Source organism: Cynara cardunculus (genome assembly GCF_001531365.2).
Source record: "Cynara cardunculus var. scolymus isolate 2C chromosome LG 1, CcrdV1, whole genome shotgun sequence".
Classification (NCBI taxonomy): Eukaryota; Viridiplantae; Streptophyta; class Magnoliopsida; order Asterales; family Asteraceae; genus Cynara; species Cynara cardunculus.
This window is the reverse complement of record NC_037528.1, coordinates 9,280,926-9,292,910: the sequence shown is the minus strand read 5'-3', so window position 1 is coordinate 9,292,910 and position 11,985 is coordinate 9,280,926. Positions and strand designations below refer to the sequence as shown.

Below are 11,985 nucleotides of genomic sequence, written 5' to 3'. Positions count from 1 at the left end.
ATGAATTTTCACTTTTGAGAGATTGAAATTTTTATAAACAACTCATAAATTTTTAACCATTATATTGTTGATTTTATCTTAAAGAACACTTATACTTATACTCATACTCATTCTTTAATCTATAAGTTTATTTCGCTAATTTCGTCTTTTAAAGCTTTCTATAAATAAAAATCCAACTTTTATTCACAAACCGAAACATGCTCATGACTCTAATTCTCAGTAGGTCAATCCATGCGAAAACGATCTCGGTGTTTTACCACTTTATTACTTACAAACGATCATAGTGTCGGTGTTGCCGATGAGACTTTTAGGGCCTAATTAATTACTGTTAACAGTTTGATGTGACTCATACCTTATTCGGTCAACTATACATGATTATTTGGTATTTGCTTAATGATATAGAAATTGGCATATTCATAAATTAAGCTTTTAAAGGAAGTTTTATACAGAAAACCAAGTGTTTTCTGAACTTGTATCTCCCAATTAAACATATGTTAGTTCCATCTATAAAAAACTTTTCTAAACAAAATTTTTCTGATTTATACAGATAAATTAATCTACATAAAGATCTTTATTCATATAAGGTTTTATGAAAAACCAACCAAACGGACTTCAATCACATAAATGTGATATAAACGTGATGGGCATAGTAATGGTTATGGTGGAGTGTTGTACATGTACGGAAGGTGAGGGTGCTGGTAGAGAAGGAATGGTCAAATGAACAAGTGGTTAGTTTTTAAATATAATTAATTGATGTGAGAAAACGAGTTAAACTATACTACTATTATTATGTCGAAATGGATATTAAACGCATATGATATTAAAAGTATTTATTCGATTTAACGATTGAATGATATATATATATATATATAATTGGCTAAGAAGACAAGGTTATAATTGACAAAATTTTATGTAAGTATACGATGAAATAAACCCATAAAAATATAGGAACGTTTTTATACATATTGTGTATGTTATCTGTTAAAGAGTCAATTCCTAAAAGGCTATAAATATTTTTATTAACGTCGTTGGGACTTCCATTTGAATGAGACATCAACCTACTTTTGCTCCTCTTTTTAATTTATTTTTTGAATAATAATAATAATGGTGGATCATCGATTAGAATTTTGTTATTTTAATTTCAAATTTAAAAACTTAATAATTGATTGATGTTTCTTTCATTAAAGCCGAGCATGATTGTTTTTTTGAAAAAAGTGGAATATATACGACAGACAATTCAAATAATGAAGTATTGAATGATAAAATTATAAAATAAACACATAAAATAATTTATTGAGGTATAAAATAATTTCTTTATCGTAAAACAAAATAACGTAATTATATATTTTAGAATGTTGATGAACAAGTAATATACGTTTTTTAAGTATATCAAAGGAGTATGACATCAAGACATACAACATTATGAGGCACACGTAACATTATGAGATATTTATATTATAACAATGTAAAGAACTTACAAATCCCATTTTTTATGCATATACGACGAGTTTTTACAAACTCCTCCACTAAAACTCTTGACATCCTCGTTAAGTATGTCTATAATCTTCCTCCTTGTAATTGGCAATGTGGGATTCGTCTAAGATGTTACAAACATCCCCCTTTTCAGGACTCATTTTACGTGATGAGGTTTGCCCCACCATCTTGATGGTACAAGGATCAACACTATATCATTTAAAACACCTCAAGGCCCAAAGCAACAAGCTGACCCAATAACTTCAATTGTAACATACCAAAAATTATATAACACTTAAAACTATAATAAAGCTTAGAAATATCCAAAGACGTACCAACAAGTGAAGAAGTTAAAATATTTCATGAGTTGCAGTGGATAAAACTAACATAGTTGAGACTTATTACAAGGCATGTGTCTTAAAGCTCGAAGTTCTATAAGATAACTAAAACTCAAAACTAAGCTTCAATCGGTGAACCTCGATCTACATCTTCCCTTTGCCCTTGCTAGATATAACACTCCAAGCAATAGTTTGGTCCAACAACTTCGAATTCAACTTAAAATCATAATAGAAGTTGGATTCGAAGTTATTTGATCAATCTGTTGTTTTGGGGTGTTTCAAATGGTGCCAGAGTTTATCTAATTATCATTGTACCATCCCAGGAAAACCTCATCGGTACGTACGATGAGTCCTCGAGGGGGTGTTTGTAACATGTTAGGTGATTCCAACATCGCCAATGACAAAGAGAAAGATTCTGGAAAGGCCTGACGAGGACGTCAGGAATGTAAGTGGGAGAGTTTGTTGCAACTCGACTCACATGGATAGAAAATGGGATTAATGCGCTCCTTATATAAGTCTCAAATTATGTGCTACCAATAACTTCTACTATGATTTTAAGATCATATCCATAAACATACACTCGATCATGAGCACATGTAATATGTCTTGATCGTTGTTTCAGTTTGAAATGCTGGAATTTTGGGTAATTACGGATTATTATATACATTTAATAAGGTTTAAACTCAACTTAGTTAAAGGAATATAGATGTCGTCGCTTACACTATTCATAGAAGTCATTTTTTTTATTATGCATATTTATCAAACACCGATTTTTATCATGCTTCCCCATTTTTTTTAAATGTATTTAAGTTTCATTTATCATGTCGATAAAAATCCAAAAACGTGAAAAATGAGTAATTTGGTTTCATTTATCAAACAAAGAAATCCAAATTTCTTCATTTAATCTATTCGATCGTTTCCTTGCATATTAGTTACAGATTTTATTTTGCTTTAAATCTCTATCTCACGTTCAAATCCAAGGAGAAATAAAAATCCCCTTGTGGCCATGGAGGTTCAAATGCGGTGACTCCGGGCTATCTGCAAAGCAGGTGGTCATTCTGGAATCAGTCGGCTCGTATAGCAGGTTGGATATCCAGGTTAATAAAAAAAAGGTTAATTATTTTTAAAAATGTGCTAATAATTAGTCTCGGCAGTTATATATAAAGCATATAGACATGTAGAGTTTGAAGTTCCAATTATATACATTTATAGAAGAGAGAGAATCGTATATATAAACCATGTAATTGTTAAAAAACTTTACAAACCAATATCAACCTACATGTAAATAATCAACCGTGTGGATTAAATCGGTTCCTAAATTTACACTCAATCACATCTTTAACTGATTTGATAACCGCTTCTAAATTCAAAATCAAAGGTTTGTATGCATGGTTTGAAACTTTTATATGAAACCTCCATCTATATATATATATATATATATATATATATATATATATTCATAAAAGACCAAACTTAAGAACCAAACGTATGAGACTCTGTTTGCATTCTGAGTTCTCTTAAATTATATGAAGTTATGGAGAGTTGTTTAAGTTTTGGAAGGCAAGTAAATTTCATGTTTGCCGGTTTCAACTATCATCTTCTTTAAGGATTGATTCATGCAACTAGTAAAAAGAACCCTATAAAAGTATGAAACGTTAGTAGTATTTATAAAAGGGAAGAAGGTTAAGGAGGGCTTGGAAGTAATTCTCATGGCGTTTATTTGGATGATTTGGACGAATCGGAATGCGTTGGTCTTCAACAAATCCGGTAAAAACCCGCTGGTAATTTGCAAGGATATTGTGCTTTTTTCTTTTAATTGGATTAGAATCAGATCGAAGTCTTGTAATTCTCTTGATTGGAATGTTTGGTGTACCAGCCCTTTAACGGCTCTTTTATAAGTGCTAGCATCTTGCTAGCCTCGGCGGTTTCTTTATAAAATTGCTGTTTCTAAAAAAAAAGTAGTATTTATAGAAATATCATATTATGGCAATAAGAAATACCAGTAATTAATATGAAGTATTTGAATTCATTGATTGAAAACAAGAAAAGCTTACATGACGTCCAAAACACAAGTATACAAAGGTCAAAGCACATTCAGACATTATTAACTTGCGAATACATTTGAATAAGAATGAAAACAGAAAAGAGAACTTATTGAGGAGCACCATCGGGATAAGGCTACAAGTTATGCTTGTACCATTTGGGAATTTTAATGATGTTCGTGAATTAGTAATAGATAGGAGGTGGGGGGGAGTTGTAGTAGTAAGCTGGAGGATGGAGAAACTTTGATGGTGGAGGTGGTGATTTGTAGACATATGGAGGTGGTGGCGATGGCGATGGCGGGGGAGGAGACTTATAGACATATGGAGGAGGTGGGGACGGCGAAGGAGGAGGTGGGGATTTGTATACATATGGAGGTGGTGGGGATGGAGATGGTGGAGGAGGTGATTTATAGACATATGGGGGTGGTGGAGACGGGGAGGGTGGCGGTGGAGACTTGTAAATGTAGGGAGGTGGCGGTGATGGGGAGGGTGGAGGTGGTGACTTGTAGACATATGGAGGTGGTGGGGATGGTGATGGTGGGGGAGGAGACTTGTAGACATATGGAGGAGGTGGGGATGGGGAAGGTGGAGGAGGTGACTTGTACACATATGGAGGTGGTGGTGACGGTGATGGTGGAGGAGGGGATTTGTACCCGTATGGAGGTGGTGGTGACGGTGATGGTGGAGGGGGAGACTTGTACACGTATGGAGGTGGTGGGGACGGTGAAGGCGGGGGAGGAGACTTGTAGACATATGGAGGCGGTGGGGACGGTGAAGGCGGGGGAGGAGACTTGTAGACATATGGAGGCGGTGGGGACGGTGAAGGCGGGGGAGGAGACTTGTAGACATATGGAGGAGGTGGTGATGGTGAGGGTGGAGGCGGAGACTTGTACACATATGGTGGAGGAGGTGATGGTGAGGGGGGTGGTGGAGACTTGTACACGTATGGAGGTGGTGGGGATGGGGATGGTGGAGGTGGTGACTTGTACACGTATGGAGGTGGTGGGGAAGGTGAAGGTGAAGGTGGAGGGGGAGACTTGTACACATAAGGAGGTGGTGGGGAAGGTGAAGGTGGAGGGGGAGACTTGTACACGTATGGAGGTGGTGGGGATGGTGAAGGTGGAGGGGGTGACTTATACACGTATGGAGGTGGTGGGGAAGGTGAAGGTGGAGGGGGAGACTTGTACACATACGGAGGTGGTGGGGATGGTGAAGGTGGAGGGGGAGACTTGTACACATAAGGAGGTGGTGGGGATGGTGAAGGTGGAGGGGGAGACTTGTACACATAAGGNGGGGATGGTGAAGGTGGAGGGGGAGACTTGTACACATAAGGAGGTGGTGGGGATGGTGAAGGTGGAGGGGGAGACTTGTACACATAAGGAGGTGGCGGGGATGGTGAAGGTGGAGGTGGAGACTTGTACACGTATGGAGGTGGTGGGGATGGTGAAGGTGGAGGGGGAGACTTGTACACATAAGGAGGTGGTGGGGATGGTGATGGCGGCGGTGGTGACTTATAGATGTATGGTGGGGGTGGTGATGGTGATGGCGGCGGGGGTGACTTGTAGACATATGGTGGGGGAGGTGATGGTGACGGCGGGGGGGGTGACTTGTACACATACGGTGGGGGAGGTGNATGGAGGTGGTGGGGATGGTGAAGGTGGAGGGGGAGACTTGTACACATAAGGAGGTGGTGGGGATGGTGATGGCGGCGGTGGTGACTTATAGATGTATGGCGGGGGCGGTGATGGTGATGGAGGGGGTGGTGACTTGTACACATATGGTGGGGGAGGCGAGGGTGATGGCGGTGGGGGTGACTTGTACACATACGGTGGGGGAGGTGAAGGTGATGGTGGAGGTGGAGACTTGTAAACATATGGAGGTGGTGGAGATGGTGGAGACTTGTAATGGTATGGTGGATGTGACCATGGGTTCTTCACCGGTGGTGGCAATTTCCAATCACCATATGGCAATGGTGAATCGTAGTTATAAGATTTGTCGGCAACAACAAGAGTAGCCGTTAATAAGAAAGCTAAAGCGTAGACAAGTTGAGGCAAGTGCCTCAACTTCCCAAGGGCTACCATTTCAAGGCAGCGTCGTTTCTTTTCAGTTGTCTATGAAACCTGTGAGTAAATCCTTGAAATGATGTTATGAAGATGATGAGAATTTGAAGCCATTTTATAGGAGTCATGTAAATTTGTTTAATGGATGATATTTTAAATGTTAGATATGGATTTGAAAGTTTCCACCAATGAGTTTTGAGGTAAACCATGAAGAAGACAAAGTCCAGGAGGATCAAATAGTGGTCTGTTAGTATCGTCTCCGATTTTATTCTTAACATCTTTTTGTTTGTGTTCAGAAAATAAAATAACGGATATTATAAGATGTTTGAAAATATTTATTTGGTTTAACAATGGAATCATATTGTAAAAGTATATAATCAAATATATATATATATATATATGTATATATATATATATATATGGGCCTAATCAAATGAGAATTAATTAATTTGTGGTAACCGTGAGAGATCCAATCTAAACCACAAATCAATAGATAAATTAGGAAATTTATAATTTTGATAATTTTGAATTAAAATTTTAATGCAAGTATATTTTTGGTATTTTAAAACTCTCCTCTCTTCTCTCTCCGGCCATCGTCCTCCGGTGATACCACAATGGTATCACAATGCATCATATATGTGCTTGGGTATCACATTGAGTTCGTTTGTATGATCGATCGGAGATGTAACACAGTGGTATCACATTGCATCTTATATATGCTTGGGTATCACACTGTATCTTTTGTTTAACAAAGTCAATATTTTTATGTATCACCGGAGGACAGAGAGAGAAGAGAGGAGAGAAAATACCTAAATGTCCTTGCATTAAAATTTTAATTCAAAATTACCAAAATTATAAATTTTCTAATTTATCTATTGATTTATGGTTGAGATTGAATCTCACGGTTACCACAAACTAGTCAGTTCTTCCTTGAATGAAACCCTATATATATACATATATATATAGAGAGAGAGAGAGAGAGAGATGTTGGTTATTATACAACCCATGACATTTGTACAACCAATACAACTCAATCTCAAACGTTCATTTCATTTGATTAATATGTGATTTCATAAAAGTTTTGATTGTTTTCTAATATAAAGTATTGATCATAATTAATGAATCATATTCATCTTCCATAAATATCAAATCATAATAAATGAACACTCATTATTTCCATAAATATCCCAATTTATTGGGTCGCATTGGTTGTGCAAATGTAACAGGTTGTATTTGAACCAAACTCTCTCTCTCTCTCTCTCTCTACATATATATATATATGTATGTATATATGTATGTATATATATATATATGTGTGTGTGTGTGTGTGTGTGTGTGTAAAAAAGGAATTTGGTTTGTAGCTTGATTGACAAAGAGGTGGATTTATTTTATTAAAATAGAAGATAGGTTGTTGGTTCGATCCTAGCCTTCCGGCACGGCTAGCCTCAGTTGCTAAGTGAACAAAAAAAATTGCCCCTTCACCTACACATTAGTGTCCATGGAGGCGGGTTTTCGTCACTACTGAATGGGAGACTTTTGTCTGTGAAATTCGTTGTGAAAAAGGTAATTTGTCACACAACTGTCACAGAAATTGGTGGGTAATTCAAATCATGATAGACTACCTGGGTATTTTCTGAATGATTTGTTGGTATTTTCTCGAAAAACAACCGCCCCATTTGTATTTTCTAGGTGAGAATATCAAGTAGTTATTTAAACATAAATAAAAATGATACAATTAATATAAGTATGATAATACAAGTGTGTAGTCGACATATTTTTATTTAAATATACAATTAAAAACATAAGAATATAACAATGTTTTTTGTATATTTTACTTATATTATCTGATAAAAGTCAAACTCATATAAATGATTATATTCTTAAGATTTCTTCCTATATATACCAAACCTTATAAATTAAATAATTACTTGTATTTTATCTTCAAATTTATTTATTCTAATACTTGTACATATCATAATATTTATTGATATAAATAAATATTTTTGTTGATTAGAAAATAAACTATTTAATTAGTTTGTTGTTCAAACTTTAAATATATGGAAATTGATATAATCATGACATTTTCTCTTCATCGTCCTCGTTAAACAAAAAATTATAATTAATTTATTATATATTTTTTTTGAAATCGTCAATGGTAAAATGCAGAGGTGCATTTTTGACGAGGGATGAGATGCATGTCTTACCATTCTATCGTTGTCGACGTAAAAAGTTTTTTTAGCAATTTTAAATGTATCTGCTTTAATTTGATGTTTACATAAATTAACAAAAGTTGGATGCGAGCTACAAGTAATCTCGTTACATATGATGTTAATTAGAAGTAGTAATTTAAAATCCCTTCGTTTTTAAGAAAAAATAATTTATTGGTAACACTAACAAAATATATAGAAGGGAAAAAAATAACCACTCATGTTGCAAAAAATTGTTTACGTGATTTTAATGAAACTGTATTTTTAATAATTAATTTTTATATTATGAAAATTATTCTGTATTCTAGAAAATTGTATTGAATTTGTCTTTGGTATAATGTATTATTCACTAAAGAGAAGAAGAAAAGGTCGTGGCCTTTATACCAATAGTCGGTGAATTAAATATAAACACAAGTTGAATACATAAATTTTATATTATTATTATTATTATTATTATTATTATTATTATTATTATTATTATTATTATTATTATATGGGTGAGTTTAAACGAGAACCCCATTTCTATAAAAATGCGAGAATATGTATATCACATTAAAAACTAAAACCAATGGTGTGTATATATGCGACTTGGCTCACGACCTAGGTCGTCCTGAGTCTTTGATATATGTTACATGTGATTAACTATAGTATCACATATGATATAGGTTTTCTTGTGTTTTTATAAATTAGGTTGTTCTCGTTTGAATTCACCAGCTGTCTATATACAATAAATGTCTTTTAAGATGTCCAATTGTCATAATAAGATATTTAATTGAATTTTTGATGTTATAGCATCAACAATTGTGGATATTGCACAAATGTGTTACAATAAGTCAAAGGACCAAGTTATCGGTTTAACGATTATACTTACGATGCAATAAGTTGTTAGGATAAAACAAGCTAACTTTTTAACCTTTTTATATATATGACACTTTTTAAATTTTATTAAGTAGTTTAGCTTCGTCGTAATAACTAGGTGTAGAACTTGTTATGTCCCTAAGGGGTTGTTTACCAAATACTTACCCGATAAGTGTTTACCAGTAAAATTTAACATTATTATTTATTTATCGGGTAAGACTTTAGTTCACCAAAATGACATCGCATGCAACAATTTATCCGGTAATCGTTTACCATGGTACGAGTCGTCTCTCTCATTTACCGAGTAAGACTCTTGGTTTTTGTCTCGCTCTTACCGGGTAAGCTTCTTGGTTTTTATCATATTCATCCGATTAGATAATATTACTTGGTAAACGCTTACCCGAACAAGCGTTTGGTAAACGGCCCCTAAACTTAACCTTAATAATTTATTATAACACTTTTGTACAATTAAGACGCATATTTGTTGGTCATATAAATTAATTTAAAAATCTCATTAAGTACTTTAATTAATTAGAACGATTAGGCATCATATACAACATGGCCATTATTTTTATTGTAGTGCCTACATACACAGATATAAATGTCCACAGTGAAAAATACACAATTTTAGAAATGTATTAATTTTACACTTTTTTAATTAACTAAAAGACTACAAAAAAAAAAGTATGCATTATTTTGAAAATCGATACTTATTTTTAGAACAAATAATAGAAATGTAGACACTTATTTTAATATGAAGGATATATATATATATATATATAGAGAGAGAGAGAGAGAGAGAGAGACCGGTTCAAACGAGACAATGATCAAATAAGGGAATACTAGAACAACAATATCACATTTGATTTTACGTTACATTCACGAGTAAAATCATATGTGATTACGTGCGACCTTGGCCCCGTTTGCCCGCCCTTGCATTGACCATGTTTTGTAAATACATGTGATTTGGATGTCTTGTATTCTCTTATTTTAACTTTATTCTTATTTGATCATCACCTATCTCTCTATCTATCTACACACACACACACATATGTATGTATGTATGTATGTATGTATGTATGTATGTATGTATGTATGTATGTATGTATGTATGTATGTATGTATGTATGTATTAGCTTATAAAGTTGATTAATGAATATAAATTGGTCTTACGGGTCTCACGAAAAACCCTTGATCTCACGTGAATCCAACCATANATGTATGTATGTATGTATGTATGTATGTATGTATGTATGTATGTATGTATGTATGTATGTATGTATGTATGTATGTATGTATGTAGACTACTGAGCAAAGCATATATTATAATACGTTAGCATACATATAATTAACAGTAAATTTGATATTTTATCGGCTTACTCGTCTTCAAACGGATTTATGGATTCTTAAAGAAACGGAAGGTGGGTTTGATGTTAGAATGTCTCAATCCAACTCCATTGGGATCAGCCGTGACTATGTAAAATGAAAGGGAAAGCCAACACTTATTGCAGTTTGGGCATTTGACAAAAGACCAAGTAAACTTGTAGTTGTTACCAACAACCCACATTTTATATTTATCAAATAAATGACAAACGCCTTCTTGTATAAATGGTCACCTTTTAAGTTGTATGTTGGGGTGTCTCTCCACCATCGTTCAATGTGTTTTTAGTTAAATTATTACATATGATGTATTGCATCTTAACTAACATCTTTTCAATCATACAAAAAAATAATATCATTTTAATCATCAAAATTAGGAAACATGATTGATTAATTGATGCCATCAAATGCAAATAAACTTTTATTAATCTTATAATGATTAAGAGGGATTCTAGGCCTTCAAAATTTTTTCCCAAAGAGAAATAAATCGAAGAGATCAAGTCAGGTTAGTGTAAAAAAAATTAGATCTGATTTTTATTTACAGACTGATAATTGAGTTAATTTTTACAATTTTGATATCATGACGACGGTAAGTTATGGAGATTATTTGGGTTGTGCTTGGAGACCTACCCTTATGCTAGAGGTCTACTAAGCCCAAATAAGTTTGTCAGGGTCAATGCCGCATGCCTCTTTGATTAGGTTAGTCTTCAATATCTTAGTTGAATCCACATATCCACGTCATTCGTGTCTATAATTCTTTATCTTTATCATGAAATGTTTTCATTGCGAAAATGAAATGTTTCTAATAAGGTTTTTCTCTCGTGGGGTTGTGTTTTTGTATAGTTATTTTTATTATGTTTGTTATTCAATTTTGTTAAAATTAGATATTGTTCATATCTCAAAATTATAGTTTTCATTATTAATACAAAAAAAAAACACCAATTTTATGTAACATTATTTATCTACATAATCTTTTTATTAATAAATTTAGTGAAAATTATAGTTAGAATTAATTATAATGTTGATGATTTAAGATAAGTTGTTGTCTGTATAAAAAAATTACATTATTTTAATATAAAAAATCAATACCAAGCGATTGAGAGTTAACATTTTGTATTTGTAACTTGTAAAGAAAGTAAATTTAATTATAACATCCGGTATAAATCCAAATATTATGGTTGGATGGATAAATTCGTTTAAATAATTAAAAAGTTTAGTTATAAATTTACAACTCATCATTGCAATATATATGAAGGAAGTCAAATTAAATATAGTCCAGTTAGAATTTATCTTTTAAACCTTTTTTCTATTCTTTTGTAAAAAGAAAAGAAAAAGTAATATATAAAGAAAAAATGAATTTCTAAAAGTTAATGCGATTCATATATAGAGGGTGATCGTAATCAAGATTTCCAAGACTTGGAACCGTCGTGTACGGTGTACCTGCCGGCCGGCGTGCATGTTTGACCCCATACAAGTTGGGATACTATATATATATATATATATATATATACTAGAAGCGTACTCGCGCAATGCAGCGAGATACATCATGATTTTAATATTTCATTTTATTATTTATCTCAGTCGATGTTATAATATGGTTTTATGTGATTTTGAGAAAACGATGATG

The 11,985-nt window shown here is 33.6% G+C and overlaps 1 pseudogene; it reads right to left on the bottom strand.

Moving 5' to 3' along the window:
* Positions 1 to 3,814: 3,814 nt before the first annotated feature.
* Positions 3,815 to 5,994, bottom strand: LOC112529396 (annotated as a pseudogene).
* Between the last annotated feature and the right edge of the window lie 5,991 nt (positions 5,995 to 11,985).